The following is an 18280-nucleotide window of genomic DNA, read 5'->3' on the forward strand; positions in this document are numbered from 1 at the left end:
GCTGTGCACTTCTGAGACATGCCTTTCCTCAGCTTTCAAACACCCCAGGCTTTGCATTTCTGACATATCCTTTCCTGTGGTATTGAGATATGCCTCTAATGAGGGAGTTAGCTAATGTTCTTCCATGGCAATCTGCTTCTTAAATGTTCCTTTACCTAACACTGGTAGAGAAAATACCGTTTGGTGAATATGAGCTCTTTCCACTTTCACCCTTTGCTGCCTTATCTAGATGTTTACTTTTTAATGCCTCTCTAGATTTTGTCTCATTGGTTCTCTAAGAATGAGATATAGGAAGTCCTTGAGCTCAGGGAGAGGCAAAAGTAAAGAAATATTGTCCATCTACACTTTACTAAGTTGAATAATGAATATATACTCAATAGATGTGCTCTCATCAAACCAACATTTCACTCAGGTAGGTCTTGCCTTATTACTGCACTTCAGGTTACCTCTTGATATGATTCATTTTGTTCTGTCTTCTTTCAGAGGCCAAAGATCAAAGATAATACATTTTTTGAGCATAAGCCCATATAATAGTTTTACTCCCAAAATGTCTATGGCACTTTGAAATTCTTCCAGTACGGTATTCTGGTCTGCCTGAACTTCTCAAATCCATTCAAATAGTATGTAGCCATATTATTTATCTGTCCTAATTTTGAAGTAATCCATAATAATAAAAACCTAATATGCTAATTATTCCAGATGACCTTCCTGATGAAGCAGGGGCTGCGAGGGCCAAGGCTACAAGGGCCGAACCCCTTGCACAAATTTTGTGCATCAGGCCTCTAGTAGTTTCTATATTAGTCTTATTAGGAGCTGCCATAGTTGTCTAATGGAATCCAATCCACCCTCTGGGACTGCACCTCTTTTTCCTTTAGATTTCATTGTTCAAGCATGACTTCTGAACTAATAACAACTGAACCATCACCAACCTACTGAAAATTAACTTATCAAAATTAAACCTGGGTAGATATTATTTTCCTTTTCATGTCAGCTTATATTATCCGTCAAGATTTTATTTTCCCAACTTTACCTTATCAGACTTTCATCTAATGAAATTGGTCTTTCTCCAGTTTAATCAGTCTAACTTTCTTTATTTTGTTGTTCTTTATCCACTGCTCCTGGTCTGGTGGTAAGCATGTTTTTAAAACCCATTCTAGATTCTTCTTGATTTTTTGGGTAAATGAGATTTTAGGAGACCATTTCAGGTATAAGCCTTGTTAATTGTTTATTTTACCTTAGGGTGTGTGATAATTTAATTGTGTCAATAAGGTAACTGTATCATCAAAAGGAGCCCCACCTTAGCAGGGTTAGAGCATCAGTTCTTAGACTGAAGGGTCACAGATTCGATTGCAGTCAAAGGTATGTCCCTCAGTGGGTTCTGGTCAGGGTGCATATGGGAGGCAACCAATGGATGTTCCTCTTTCACATTGATGTTTCTCTCTCTCTCTGTCTGTCCTCCTCCCTTCCACTTTCTCTAAAAATCAATGTAAAAAATATGCTCAGGTGAGGAATAACAACAGCAACAACAAAAACAAAAAAGAAGCCCCATTCCTTTTCATTTAATTATTAATAGAATCTACACTTTTTAGATGTTTTTTTGTTTTATTTTCTTTTATACTTTAAATATATATAGTTGTTTTTGTTTGTTTGTTTGTTTTGTTTTTTTTTAGAGAGAGGAAGGTAGAAGGATAGAGAGATAGAAATATTGATCAGCTGCCTCCTGCACACCCCCTACTGGGGATTGTGCTCAAAACCCAGGCATGTGTCCTGACTGGGAATTGAACCAGTGACCTCTTGTTCATGGGTTGACGCTCAATCACTGAGCTATAATGGATGTGCTACACTTCTTTGATGAATAAAGCTATAGGTTGGATTTCTGAAGTGCCAAAGCTTTCATAATTTAACAAATTCAAAACTAACTTGGTGTCTTGTAGTGGCAAGTGACACTTGGACTATGGACAAAATACATGAATCAGACCCTGAAGACAGTTCAGTCAAATAAGGAAAGAATTTGGGACAGTTAATCTATAGTGCCTGCCGACATCTGACACTAATAAATTTCTTGCAGACTTGACTAAGTCACATAGTAAAACAGAAAAGAATGTTCATCTGAGACTCTTTCCTTGTCTCAAAGTAAGCTTTTACTAATTGCAGAAGGTGATCTTTCTTTTTACACTGTAGTGATCCATACAGCTCTCCTTGCTTGGGAAAGAGCTGTGTCCCATTGTCAAGATGTAGCTACCTCTGCCTGAAGGCTGGGCACAGCTAAGCAGCCTGCACTTTGCTGAGGCCTGTGCCTTTATTTAGGGCTCAGGTGTACAAACCCAGATGGGACAAACCTGCCATGTACTGCAGTCTTGCCAGAGTCAAAATTGAACATGTTCCACCTTTAGAAAGATATTGCCAAAGCCTAAAGTCTCTTGCCCTGGCCATGTCAGGAGCTTCAGTTGCCATGTATTTTTATGAACTCCCAATTTCACTCTGTCTCAAATAATCAGCTCATACACCAGATTTAGAAGTTCAAAGTCACCAATACAGGGGTGGGAAAGTAGATTTACAATTGTTTGTATGGGAAAAGACAAATACTACATATAAATAATACAATAATTAATCTATATCTATAAAAGCCTAAGTGACCAGCCAACCAGCTGGTAGCTATGATGCACACTAACCACTAGGGGGCATATGTTCAACGCAGGATCTGCAGAGTGACAGCAACTTTGCAGAGTTCCCTCTCGCACTCCAGGACCCCTAGGGGGATGTCAGACTGCCAGTTTTGACCCCATCCCCGCAGGTCAGGCCAAGGAACCCCACCTGCTGGAGGGGCCCTGCTCACTCTGCAGACGTCCTTTGAGCCCCTGCACCACCCCACGTGTAGCCGGCCAGCGAGGGACCACGGGAGGTTGGCTCCAGGGTGTGTCCGGCCCTTCTTCCACAGTCCTGCTCCACCATCCACCTTCTATTTAATTTACTTTCAATGTGTACGAATTTGTGCACTGAGCCTCTAGTAATAAAATAACAACCCAAGAATAAACTGTTTCCCATACTCACAACTGTAAACTTACTTTTGCCTACCCCTGTATATATCACTTCTCTTCCATACCTGAGTTCTGAACAAATTGATACATCAAAGAAATAAATGGAGAAATGGAAAATCAAAATATCACTTTTATTTTATTGATATAATTTAAGTCAAAAGATGCAGGTTATAACCGCTGGCATAAGACTTCCTAATGCTAACTGCCAAAGTTAAATACTTATCTGCCAATCACAGGAGGTGAAAGGATACATAATCCTCTCTTTCATGAGCTATTTCCTTTTCCATCATATCAGGAAGCAGCAGAAGACACTTGCAGAACTAGGTTTGTTTGGTTCATTAGATACAGAAAGGGTTAGAAAAGAGGAAAAGATATCTAGTTCCTTACGATATAAGGAACTTTCCACATGTCATAAGCTTCAGTGACCCAGGGTGAAAAATCCCTTAAAAGACATTGCTTGCAGGGCCGGCATGGCTCAGTGGTTGAGCACTGACCTATGAACCAGGAGGTCAGTTTGATTCCTGGTCAGGGCACATGCCTGGGTAGCGAGCTCAATCCCTAGTGTGGAGGGTGCAGGAGGCAGCCGATCAATGATTCTCTCTCATCATTGATGTTTCTATCTCTCTCTCCCTCTCCCTTCCTCTCTGAAGTCAATAAAAAAAATTAAAAGAACAAAAACAAAACAAAACAAAAAACATGGCTTGATGTTAAATCTACCCCCACACATTGTGAGTCAGTTATACTCTATAACACAGGTTGCAACAAACTGACAAGGTCAAAAGGCTTGTGCTAGAGCAGTGTCCTCGATTTAAAGCCACAGGTTTGGCTGTCAGAAACGTCATCTCTACATCTTATCTTTCCTCTGCAAAATTTCACTTCCTGCTGTTTCCTCAAGCACTAGATATTGATATTAGAGGGCAATACATAACATTCCTCCTTCCTACCCCACTCCCTCAAGTTCTTAAGAAATATAAGATAAAACAAGAGATGGAAATTCGATTATCGCCTTTATTGCTCTGATGAAACTAACTTTTGTCTATCCCTGTATATATTAGTTATCTAACCTGAGTTCTGAACAAATTGATACGTCAAAGAAATAAATGAGGATTATTTCAAGGAGGGAAATAACAATGCGTTTGCTGACTTTGAAATTCAGAATGAGGTCATTGTATCCACTCTGGCTGCCTCAGCGGAGCATGGAGGGCAGACCCCTAAAGGGGCCCCACATGGCCAAGAGGAGGGGGCACATGCTTTCTTGGCAGACCAGGTCCAAAGAGAATTTGGGAGGAACTGAGTTGACAATGATTTATTTGGCACAGATTTATAGAACAAGTATCTTCTTATCTAGAGAAAGTAAGTGAAGGGGAAAGGGGAAAACCAGAAGTGTTTAGAAAAACCTCTCCTCATGAAAGTCATGTTTCCAAGTCCTCTTTGACATAATTTGTAATTCCTGGTGTTTGTCATCCTTTCTAAGTTATCCTTACCGATGTCTTTGGTTTGAGCAAGAAATAATTTGTGATCTCATGTCATATTTCATGAGCCATTCTGCTTACATGGATCTTGAAAACAGCCCACCTTTATTATTTATTTCCATATGACTCTCTGGTGCCATTTGTCTAGAGCAGTGGTTCTCCACCTTCCTAATGACGCGACCTTTAATACAGTGCCTCATGTTGTGGTGACCCCCAACCATAAAATTATTTTCGTTGCTACTTCATAACTGTAATTTTGCTACTGTTATGAATCGTAATGTAAATATCTGATATGCAGGATGTATTTTCATTGTTACAAATTGAACATAATTAAAGCATAGTGATTAATCACAAAAACAATATGTAATTATATATGTGTTTTCTGATGGTCTTAGGCCACCCCTGTGAAAGGAGTTGCGACCCACAGGTTGAGAACCACTAGCCTAGAGGTAAATGGATATCTTTCTTCCTTATATGTGCAAACCACCCAGTGCTCATTGTGGTGCTCAAAGGGCAGCGGTTAAGGACACCTTCACTCTCTACTTTTCAGGAAACAGAGCTCCTCTATGGAAAGCAGCAGAAACTCTGGAGATTGTGAGTACTGACTTCCTAGTCCAATGATGTCTTTGTCTCTCTTTGAAACTTTCAATGCCTCTGAATCTACATTTGTAAAATGAAGGTAATATATTCTTGCATTAGAGCAGCAGTTAGTAAAGAAATAAGCACTCTAGACATTTCAAACAGGATGGGCACTAATTTAGTAAATTATGTACTTACTAAACTAATGGAATGGCTAGCTTTCAGAGAATCCTGATGTTGTTACTGCTGCCACTGATGCCGGGAAATGCAAAAACACCACTGATTCGTCACATGTGTTAAAAGTGCCAAATGAGGGTGGGGAAGGTCTGGGGCAGGGGACAAGGTCAGGCTGGAGGGGGTCAATTGGGGGGAAAAAGGGAGACTTGTGTAATGCTTTCAACAATAAAGATTTTTTAAGAAAGTAACAAATGAGGCTAATTCTTAGAAAAAGCCCTGTGGACCCATGTGCCTTCCCACCCCTGATGATAGAGAATGATGGCTTTTCCTATTTTCTCTCTTCCATTCATTAGTTGAGGAGCCTTTACGTTATATCCAGGTTTTTAGCAATATAACTTGAGCGGCTATAAACATTCATGTATAGGTTTTTGTGTGAATATAAGTTTTTATTACCCTAAATACTCATAGGTAGATTGCTGGGTCATAAAATAATTGTATAACTTTATAAAAAAACTTGGAAACTCATTTTCAAATGGCTGCATCATTTTGCATTCCCACTAGCAACATATGAGAGTTCCAAGTGCTCCACATTCTCATTAGTATACTGGTATTGACAATACAGGATGGGTAAAAGTAGGTTTACAGTTGTGAGTATGGAAACAGTTTATTCTTGTATTATTATTTATAATTGTATGATTTGTTTGTATTACAACTGTAAAACTGCTTTTGCCAACCCCTGTGTGTATGTATGTATGAATGTATCTCTATATCTATCTCTATCTATTTATCTATCTATCTATCTACCTATCTAAATGTTTAGCCATTCTAATAGGTAAATTTAGTGGTTTCTTCAACTTTTTTCCATGACAAATTCCCAAATATTCCATAGTATATTCTCTTTGCAACAATAAATTACAATTTCTTACAAAGATGGTTTCATTTTCAATATAGCTTTTCATTATAATCCATACATCTAAGTACTTTAAAAATCAAGTCAGCCCAAACCGGTTTGGCTCAGCGGATAGAGCGTTGGCCTGCGGATTGAAGGGTCCCAGGTTCGATTCCGGTCAAGGGCATGTACCTTGGTTGCGGGCACATCCCCAGTGGGGAGTGTGCAAGAGGCAGCTGATCGATGTTTCTCTCTCATCGATGTTTCTAACTCTCTATCCCTCTCCCTTCCTCTCTGTAAAAAATCAATAAAAATATATTTTTAAAAAAATCAAATCAACTCCTATTTTTGCTATTAAAGGGAGAAGATAGCTTAAGGATACTAGGTATCTCATAGTATGGAAATGACTTTATCAATCTTTAGGAAATAACTAGAGTTTACTTTGACAAGATTTTCTTGGAATCACATTCACTTTGAGATTTAATATAAAGGACATATTACCTCTTAGAAAGAACAAACTAACAAACACCAAATATCTTGTAAGTTTGTAATGGCATGTCACCATGGACTTAGATTCAAAGCAAACAAATGTGAAGACTCAAAATCATAACAAATCTTTTTCCCATTATGTTTTTATCCAGACATATAATGTTCTATAGGAAAAACCTTACAGATGAGTGCGTAATTTAATTAAAGTCAATAGTTCTAAAGTCTATCTCTTTCTTTGCTTCTTAAAGCACCTTTTAATTCAGAACCAAAAGAAAAACCAAATGAAAATTAGGTGATAGATATATTGAGAAAGTCACAGAACTTAAAAACTTTATCAAAATAGTTAATAAGATTCATGGATTCTGCAGAGTTGGAAACTGGAATTGGTTGCAAACAGGTATTGATGCTCAATGTTGGTAAAGGCCTCATCTGGTAAAGCTTCACATGTGTAAAAAGATAAATCTGTGATCTGAAAAGAGAAGGATGAAGGGCAATCAATACTCATTACTTCGTTGTTGATTTTGAGAGCAATTCAGAAATAATTGAGCAATGTAAAAATCTTCAACTTTTTTTTAGTCAATGAAAAGAGTCAAATTAATTTGGCCAGAGATCTAGTCAGGATTACTGTAGGAGTAAAAAAATAAAATAAAATATATACCATGTAATCTGGCAGCCATATGTTATGCCAGCACACCTATGCACAGCATGCTAACCTGGTACAAATTAAGAGGCCCCCTAAGATAAAAATAAGCTAAAATTAGTAACGTCTGTCACCTGAATGTTCTGTTTGATTTTGACAAACTCATTACATTTGAACTTAAAACCCTGGAAGTTTGAGATTACATATTGCACAGTGTTTCAAGTTAGTTTTTCTTCAAGTTCCTTTCTCTTCAAGAATCTGTTTATCAACTCTCCAAGTGTTCTCTGATGTCAGCACCTGATTTAGGGTGCAAATAATATTATTTTCCCCATAAAATCCACACTTTTGCAATATATCTAAAATGTCTTAGTTTGCACAGAAATGGGCATTCCACAGATAGAGAGAAATGTAATGTGAAGATATCTTCACAATGGCCATGTACCATATTTTGTTGACTCATGTTAAGACCTTCCTATAATACATCAATCTACATTCTTGCACTGGCAAGAACAGTATTTCACATACAAATTAAGCAGAGTTTGATACAGAAAGATATTTCATTTGCCAAGGTTCATCTTCAAATAGATAAGTTACAGGAGACTAGATTAAAATAACAAGGACCCAAGGGGCATGCTGTTTAATCTATCTGTTTAAAGTAAATTGCCATTAGTACGCTTAACTAAGTTGGTTATTATCATTAAAATTACATTTTAGAAGCATTTGGCAATGTTTACATTTTGTTAAAATACATTTAACAGCAATATAACTTGTAATTATTGTTTCAAGATGGCTTAGTCACCATTTTTCATAATTCTTTCAAATCTCATTTTTCTCTCCATAGTTCTAGAGCATTTGATATCAGATTTCATTGTTTCATTTGTATTATAGTCCCCTTCTCCTCACAGAATGCTTGATTTGTACTTTAAATTGGCATTCCCATCACTGGTTGCTATCTGCAGTTAAAGGAGATATTTTGATGGTAAAAGGTGGCTTTATGGCCCCAAACTAAATAAGGCTTCAACCTTACTCAGTCCGTCATCTTTAACCACCACCCTCGCTTCCCTTCAAACCGCACCCACAATGGTGAGGATATAAGGAAGGCATTTACAAAAAACAGTTGCTAAATAGGAATCAAAACACCACATTAAAAAAGCTACTCAAGATTTGGAAACTTTAGCCGAAACCGGTTTGGCTCAGTGGATAGAGCGTCGGCCTGCGGACTGAAAGGTCCCAGGTTCGATTCCGGTCAAGGGCATGTACCTGGGTTGCAGGCACATCCCCAGTGGGAGATGTGCAGGAGGCAGCTGATCGATGTTTCTCTCTCATCGATGTTTCTAACTCTCTATCTCTCTCCCTTCCTCTCTGTGAAAAATCAATAAAATATATTAAAAAAAAAAAAAAAGAACCTTTAAAAAAAAAAAAAAGATTTGGAAACTTTAATGCATTCTTCTACCCTAAAATCAAGGTTGGGGGCAGAGGTGGCTCAGGGATAAGGGTCAAGTAAGGTTTTTTTAAGTTTACTTCTTACGTATACAGAGTGAGGGAATAGTAGGTTTACAGTTGTGCGTATATGAAACACAGAGTTTAATATTGTATTATTATTTATAAATTATTGTATTATTTTCCATATGAACAACTCTAAACCTACTTTTGCCTCACCCTGTATTTAAATCTTAGATCCAGGCTCAGGCTTACTTGTGGGAAAAAAATATATAGTTGACTAATGGAGAGAAATTTTTGAAAAACTACCTCCTGGAAAGAGGGTGGGATAGAAATGTAATAAGAGAGAAGGGCAGAGGCTTATGGCTGTTGCTGGTGGCAGAACTTATGTAGGTCTGCTCACTGCATGGATGAAGAATGGGCAACATGAGCAACACGTGGATACAATCATGCCAGCCGCCTTAGTTCCACTCTAACCAAACTGAGAATATATCTTCTCTTTGAAAGTGATTTAAAAAGGAAAAACGTGGAAATTTCCTGAAGGCACAGGGCAGAATGGCTGTTTCTTCTTTGTGAATTTTATCAGGACTGTTGTCATTGTTTCTGAGTTAAGAATAATTCCTTTTTTACCTTTATGCATTTTTTAATTAATTTGAAAGAAGACAGCTTTCTTTTCCCTCAAGAGAAAGTAAACAACAAATTACATTTTTTAAAGGCATATACAAGCCAAACACTTAAGAGTGTTTGAGTGTTTCTTAAACTGCTAAGTGAACCTGGCCTGGCCCAAACAGTTCCAGAACCTTTGAATCATCCTGCAGGGCCAAAGGCATCAGGGAGATACAAGCCTTTGCGGTTACAGGAATCTTGTGGCTGACTTGCATGTTACCTGTTATGTAATACCTCTTATCATAATGAAATAGTAAAACAGTGGTGAGATTTCTAATATGATCACTTATGATTCAGTTTAATATAGTCTCAAACTCCTCAAATATAAGGTACTATCAATATTCAAATATTCCCATCAATTTCAGAACCTTCATGTTCCTTACAAAAGGCTCAGGTTTGAATATCAAATTATCCCGCTAAGTAAGATGCTCATAGGACTCGTATTTATGCATCTTACATGGGAATGTGGCTTAAAGCCAACTCACTCCATGAATCCTTACATATGCAGTTGATATATATTCTGCCATTTGACTCATCAGTTTGTCATAAGCCTAAACTTAAAATGTCCTACAGTGAATGAAAGACTCAGATGACTGAAGATAAAGGCTTGGAAAACTGATTAAAAAGAATAAAATTACTTCCTGATGAACAATTAGAGAAAGAGAGCAACAATATGATAGCAACTAGTAAGATTTAAGGTCCTTTACCTTTGGTAATTAGAAAACTATCCAAGAATGTGTAGACAAAACTTGAGAATTGGCTAAACAAGCAGTAGCTGATCTATGACATGGGGAGTGTTAGAAACTAGAAAGTATAAGTAATGGTGATGTACAATGGGGGCAGAGGAGGGAAGAGAGCATGTTAGGTGAGGGGGAATGGAAAGAATTTTCTCATCTATCCCCATGAGTTGGTGTGTGATGAATATGAGAGATAGGAGTGAGCTACTCAGGTAGTGCAAACCATCCATTGTGTCTTTGAAAGTGTAGAAGTTCATGCATGCACCAAAATTCAAGAAAAATTAGAACCATCTATGGCTTGAACAGAGAAGCAAGGGTTCCTGAATGCAAAAATTCAGCATGTAACAGTTTGTCAATGGTGAAGGATGAGGTTAGCATGTTTTAAAGATTGTTGTCACTCAGGTGTTCTAGAAATCTATAGCCATGCTTATAACTATAATGATTGACATAGCATATAATATTTCTTTCCATTAAAATTCTTAATATAATTCTGGTATAATCAATCAATCAATAATAGAGAAAGAAGTTTAGATAAGCTGTTTTCATGTCTGAGATCCTAAAGATTAGAAAATATTGATAGTGTAAAAAGGAAGTTTCATTTTATCATTAAAATGGATTTAGTAATAATTACTAATGAAGGTAATGGATTTTTCTTTGACCTCATTTACTCTGACAATTGCTTGAAGGATACTAATGACTGTTCATGTATTGATATATGATGCATGCAATATAGAATAAAAAATCACCTTGGAAAAAGAACAGTAAAATATACAATAAACTTAGGTTAATATTTTTATGGAAAAAGTTATACTATAAATGTTTAAAGATAGATCTTATAAATATAATCTTGCAGATTGGATTCCTTCATGTGAGACCAAATTCTTGATAGTCATTTCAATTTAAAACATTAATGCTAATAAAGTTCATACTGTTTGAGAAAGCCATATGTCACTATTAAGAGCAAGACTGAGCTACAATTACACTACTATACTGATTTTAGTATATGACTACAAATCTTTTTTCTGTTACTTTTTAATATTTTATGAAGAATAAAGAAAATTGGATGCATTAATAAAGGAGGTAAAATAAAGTATTCCTGTTCTCTCAATATTACTCTTTTAATTGTTTGAGAAATGACTTGCATCACTCTTGACTAAATCTCTAATACTAAAAATCTTCTGACCTTTTTGAAATACAAATTGTAAATTATAATTTTTTACAGGAATTAAAGATTAATTTAATAATTTTCTCCCAAACTCTCAATGTCATAATTCTGGCTACTTAAAATATAAAATCTACAATACATTTAAATTTAATAGTTTATCCTTTTGTAAGTTCTTAATGCACAGCTCAGTGCTTTTAATATTTCCTTCTTTACGCAGAACTGACATTAATCAAGAGATTAAAAAAAAAAATCTCTTCACTTACTGTGAATCCAGGATAATGAATTTTATGAATTCAGGGTAAAACACAAACACATTTTATTGTTCATTTCAATGTCAGGTTAATATGTTTGGGCTGTGTAACATACATTATGAAACCTACACATAGTCCATGGAAATCCTGTTTAGACCTGGTCATCAGCTTATTCTCTGACTTGAGGGCAAATGACCAAGGTCTGCCTGTTCTCCATTCTTAGGCTTAGAAATCCTCAGTGATGAGTATGTGGGAAAATCAGAGCCCCCTGGCTATTGTGCAACTGCATGAAAAAAGAACTAATAAGAGATGGAGAGAGAGAGAGAGAAAGAGAGAGAGAGAGAGAGAGAGAGAGAGAGAGAGAGAGAGAGAGAGAGCTGATTATATCATTTTAAAATTGATTTTAGGAGAGAAAGAAATATATATATTGATTTGCTGCCCTGGCCAGAAGGCTCAGTTGGTTGAAGTGTCATCTTGTACACTTAAAGAAAAAGAAAAGGTTGCAGGTTCAATTCCCAGTCAGGGTACATACCTGGGTTGAAGGTTTGGTCCCTGGTTGGGGTGCATAAGGGAGGCAGCCAATCAAAGTTTCTCACATCAATGTTTCTCTCTCTCCTCTCTCTCTAGGAATCAATAAAAACATATGCTCAGGCGAGGATTAAATAAGCAACAACCAAAACAACAACAACAAAACATATAAAAAACCACACTGATGTGTTGCTTCACTTATTTTTGCATTCATTGGTTGTTTCTTGTATGTGCCCTGGCTGAGAATTGAAACTATATCTGGACAACACTCTGAACAACTGAGCTACACACCAAGGCCTGATGATATCATTTGAGAAGCCAGATTGAGTTTTGTCTGAAGCTAATGCTACTCCTAGAATGTTCAGTATGGAAGCCAAGGAGTTTTGCTTTTTTCTTAAGTCAGTTTGAGTTCATTTTTCAATGACTTGCATGCAAAAGAGTCCTCATAAATCCACTTAAAGTTTGTTAGGCCTTTTACATGACAGGCCCTTTGTGAAGCACTGAGAGTCAAGTATGAGTGATGGAGAGTCAGTTCTCTAGAACAATGGTTCTTAACAACACCATCCCAAGAGCCCAGGTATTTTGTGACAAGTAACATGTTGGAAATAATTCATTACTAAGAGTAGTTAAATTTATTTGTGCAAAATTTTAATATATTAATGTTAATTCAAGGATATTCCTTTATATCAGCATTCCCTCTTTCATTGAAAGAAAGAGTGGTTCAAATTAAAAATTATAAAATACTATTCCTCTGCACCGTATGCACACATTCTGCAGAATACCAGTACTCTCAGAATTCTCCCAGTAATTCTGGGAGTTCCCAAATGAGGCTCTCTCACAGTGATCATGAAGCAGTATTACATGTTCTGTAACTCAGGACTCCTGTCTGGGCTATGGAAACTACCGCCTGGTGCCCAAGCTGTGACAATGGGACCAAGAAAACACAATCATTGCACCACATGCCCAGTACTGCTGATAATCGTGATAAATGTGTGCCTGGAGGCTCTTGGGTCAGCCATTGCCTGAACCATAACTGAGTTATCCTCCTCTGTTTCTCCCCCATTCTTCATTGTCTCCTGCTTACGATGATCTACTGTTGTACCCACTCCCAGAATTACATATCAGGACGCTTTTATGCTTGTAAGTTATTATAGAGAAATAGCTCATTCAGTATTTATTAAGTAAGCCAGGCTTAAAACATATTTGTGATTTAATATTGAAATTATAATTTTCATTTGGTTATTCTTATTCTGCATAACAATACTCTGACTGCATCTCTTCTTTTCTAAAATTTATTATTAAGATACTAGAGGCCCGGTGCACAAAATTTGTGCACTGGGGGTGGGGTTCCCTCAGCCCAGCCTGCCCCTCTCACAGTCTGGGAGCCCTCAGTGGATGTCATACTGATGGCCACAGTCTGGCAACAGAGGCTCAGAGCAGGTATCCTGTGTGTGTGTGTGCGTGTGTATGTGTCCGTTGGGGGCCTGCCCCAGCCGCATTGGGGGCTCAGAGCAGGTGCTGTGTGTGTGTGTGTGTGTGTGTGTGAGTGAGTGTGTGTGTCTTCTGGGGGCCTTCCCCCAGCCACACCATGGAGGCTTGGAGCAGGCACCCCTCTGTGTTGATTTCTCAGGCTCCTGGCCTCCACTGCATGTTTTTCTCTCCCTTGAGCTGTGGCCAGGGTGGGGTGCTGCCTGCAGGCTGCACTTTCCTGCTCATGGATCACCAGATCACTGCAGAGACCGGGGGCAGGCCCTGCTGAGTGCTGCCTGTGGGGAACTTTCCTGCTCTGGGATCGCCATGGCCCACCTGGGGGCGGGCCGCCCTCCGCACTTGCCTGCTCTGGATCACCATGGCGATCCCAAGAGTAGGCCCACCTAGGGGCCGCCTGCCCTCCGCACTTGCCTGCTCTGGGATCGCCATAGGGTCCCATCTGGCAGTGGGGCTTAGGCTGCACACAGGGGTCCCGGCTGGGGCGGGGCTTAGGTGATGCAATTGCGCCGCCTAAGCCCAGTAGCCCAGGGCCACACACAGGGCCCAGATGGAGTCTGGCACTGGCCAACCTTGCCTGCAGTATGCAAATTAGACGCCCTCTTTGATGGCAGTTAATTTGCATATGGCGCTGATTAGCCAATGGGAAGCGTAGCAAAGGTATGGTCAATTACCCTTTTTGTCTTTTATTAGATAGGATAATTGGCATATAACAATGTATTAATTTCAAGTGTAAAACCTAACATCCATCACCACACATAGTTATAATGGTAAACATGTTATTTCTTGTGATCCTCAACTTCCACATTAAAAAATACAGTAGTATTGATTATATCTACTGGACCTCACACTACTCTGACCTTTGGTCAAGTTCCAGGCACACTGGCCTTCCAAAGGCTAAGTACCTCACTCACTCCCACTTGAGAACTTTTGCTCAAGCAGTTCTCTTTACATGCAATACTCTTATCTTTACTCATTTCTTGGCCATTCTCTACTCATAATCCAGGTCCCAATATAATATCACATCACATATTCATGGAAGCATTACTTTTATCCAGTTATCATATTATAAATGTCCCTGATACCTGTTATTTCACCAAATATGTACTTTATTATTTGTAATTATTTATGCATTGGTATAACTATTTCTTAAATGTTTGTCTGCCTCACTAGATTGGGAATAGCATAAAAATAAAGACTGTATCTATGTGCACCACTGTGTTACCAGTGCTAAGTACAATGCTAGGAAAAGACTGTTTCACTTGCACTTTTTGGAGAAATAAATGAATGAGACTGGAGGGAAATCTAAGTGTCATAAAAATGCTTCATGTTTAACATTGCACCCTTCATTGTATTTATTTTGCAAGAGAAATTGATTCAGGATTTCTTAAGTACAAAAAATAGAATAGAATGGGTATTACAGATCCTAGAGACAAGATCCTTTCCCCTTGGGATCCCTGCTCCAATCCTGGCGTTTGCTCTACTCTGCTGCCCTTCTTTTTTTTTCTCTCTGATACTCCCTCCAGACCAGCTTTATCCAATTTTTTGGTTCATATATTGGGAAGTGTGGTCATTGCTATCACTTGCAACCTCGGATATGTCAACTGGTGCCTGCTTCTGATGTCAGAGAGCATTCCCAGAAATGGGCAAGTGGTCAGCATCCAGATGCTCACTTTTCATATACCTGCCCTTTAATTAGGGGTTAGATTCTTGGAAATTTAAGAGTGATTTCCTTCCCAAGAGGCACCCTCGGCCCAATGCCAGAGAGCTGTGTAAGAGGTGCTCACAATTCAGTGTCCTGCTGAGACACTGAACCTGTACATACTCAAAAAGTTGTAATGGCATTTCAGCAACCAAAGGTATTATGTGTCTTTGAAGATTTGTGCCAAGATAAATTCCTAAAAATTCAAAGGTTGTTTATATGATTCCCCTTCCTTTTCCTAAGGTCACAGCCTACTATCTCTCTGGCTGCTGTCAGGCTCCCAGGGGATGTCACATGACCCCACCTGAAAATGGTGTGCCCTGCATGTCATCTCCTCATGTCCAAAGCTGTGATGGGACTAATCTGAAAAGCTCACCCTGAATAATGAGGCATGTAATATGTGTGTTTAATGGAAATACCTGGACACATTACAATGATCAATTCTTATATTTAGGCTAGAGATTAGTGAAGGTCAGGGGAACAGATACATGGCCATTCCTTGACCTCTGAATTTTTTTTTACCTTTGTGATAGTTTTTGGATTTCATGTTCATCTTTATTGAGCTGAACACATCTGATGCTTGGTATAGTTCATTATAAATTATAAATCCTTTCTGAATTAATTTGCTTCTCATTAGTTTTTGTGCTATTCAATTTCTAGTCATAGTTCTACAAAGTTAAATTAATATGAAGGGTGAGATACAAACCTCCAAAGTAAAGAGATTCTGATTCAAGGATGATTCATTTTTAATAGAGAACAAAGTTGTCAGAGTAATACATTAATTTTCTGGAGCATAAGGTGCCTTTTACTCTAGTAGCGACATATATCCATCACTAGAGAGATAAAATAGTCCTTGATGAACACAAAAGAACACCATATTATGAACTATCACAATTCCACACAACATAAAATGAACTGAAAATATGAAAAATCATCCTGTAAATATGAGTTTTATACTCTATTTATTAATGTTAAGAAACCATGTACTTGATAATTTGTTATGGTTTTCAATGATCCATATATACTAGGCACTAAGACATTGGAGCCATCTGAATCTTGTTTTATAGAAGTTTATCAAGCAACTGTTCCTTCAGCAAAAGACAATTCTAAAATCTCAAAGGCTTACAACACCATTTAGTTCTCACTCATGTTATGCAAATACTGAAGGATAGATTCAGCTTGGCTGGGATTGGCTGGGTTTGTTTGGCCACCACTGGGTCTTACAGTGTTTGATTCTGCTCCTCATGTTTTCTCCTTCCAGGATCCAGGCTTAAAGATCAACCACTACTACACCATACTGTTGTAAGGGCAGAAGGCAGAAGTTCAAGTTGACCAATAGAAACTTGCAATACTAACAACTTCTAATAAGATGTAGCATCTGTGAACAACATAAACTGATTAACAAAAACAGATCCAGAGACAGAAAAGCATCAATCAGACCCTCAAACCTCAGAGGAAAGGTAGGAGAAGGTGAGGGTTAGGGGGGGAGATCAATCAAAGGATTGTATGCATGCATATAAGCCTAACCAATGGACACAGACACCAGGGGGGGTGAGGGCATGAGTGTGTGGGTGTGGGGGGAACAATGGGGGGATCAGGGCACATATGTAATACCTTAATCAATAAAGAAGAAAAGGGGAAAAAAAAAGATGTAGCATCTGTTAAATCTGTTCATATTCCATTTCCTAAAACAAGTCACATGGTAAAACACTGCATCATTGGGGCATGAAAATATACTTCTCCTGTAGTGGGAGCAGGTATGAGTGTGTGTTGACTATTTGATGATTATCTACTACAGGAGGTAACCAAGGAGCTGACTTATTTTTACTAAACTTGGAAAGATAGGCAACAATTAATTCACCTTACTATATCAATTATTTTCAGTACTCCCAGTTCGAAGGACTCATCTCAGAAATGCAGATTCAGTGTGAAAAGTTAAGCATGAAGTTAATGTTTAAACTATATGCCCACTAAAGTAAGGCTGAGCACCTAAGGAAAATGTATTTGTCATCGTTACCTAGGCTCTGTTATAAGTACTGTTATAGAGGTTCTATACAGTTCTCTCGGTTATTGGGACTTTGTCAACAAAGATAATGGACTTATAGATTTACAGTTTAATCAAACTAGAGCATACACAATTATATGAAACTAGAGGCCCAGTGCATGAAATTTGTGTGGGAGAGGGGGTGGTGGTGGATCCCCCTCAGCTCAGCCTCCACCCTCTCCAATCCGGAACCCTGTGTGGATCAGGCCTAAACCGGGTGGCAGACATCCCTCTCACAATGTTGGACCTCTGGCTCCTAATCACCCATCTGCCTGCCTGCCTGGTCACCCCTAACTGCCTCCCCCAGCCCGCTGCTGGCCTTATTGTCCCTTACTACCTCTGCTTGCTGGCCTGATGGGCCCTAACTGCCCCCTCACTCCCGCCTGCCTGGTCTCCCCCAACTGTCACCCACTGCCAGCCAGGTTGCCCCTCAACTGCCACCCCTGCTGGCCTGGTCACCCCTCAAGACCCCCCTGCTGGTCTGGTCACCCACACAGCCTGTTGTTCAGTTGTTTGGTAGTTCCTCACTAACCCCCCTGCCAGCCTGGTCACCCCATGCAGCCTGAACTGAGTTCAGGTCTTGGTTCTAACACTTATTAGCTGGGTGGAGCATGTCTAGAATAGGTCATGTATGGCCTTTGATAATCTCAACATCTGAGTCATATTGTCATGTATTTTCCTGTATGATTTTAATTTCCCTGGTTCTTTATAGACTAATTTGGAATGAAAGCATGGACATTTTTAATATTATGTTATGAGACCCTCAGTCTTATTTAAATTCTAAATAAAATATTGATTTTTTATTTCTTTTGCTAGGTAATTGACCAGGTAAGGTTCAGGCCACAGGTTTCAACTTGCTTTTTATGGATTCTTAGCTCAATGTCTGTTCAGTTTTCAAAGCATGTTCAGAGCTATTTGGAGCAGCCCCATGTTGGTGTAACCTATTGAAATTCTGAAATGGGTAAACATTTACCG

This window comes from Myotis nattereri (assembly GCF_964212035.1).
Source record: "Myotis nattereri genome assembly, chromosome: 6".
Taxonomy (NCBI): domain Eukaryota; kingdom Metazoa; phylum Chordata; class Mammalia; order Chiroptera; family Vespertilionidae; genus Myotis; species Myotis nattereri.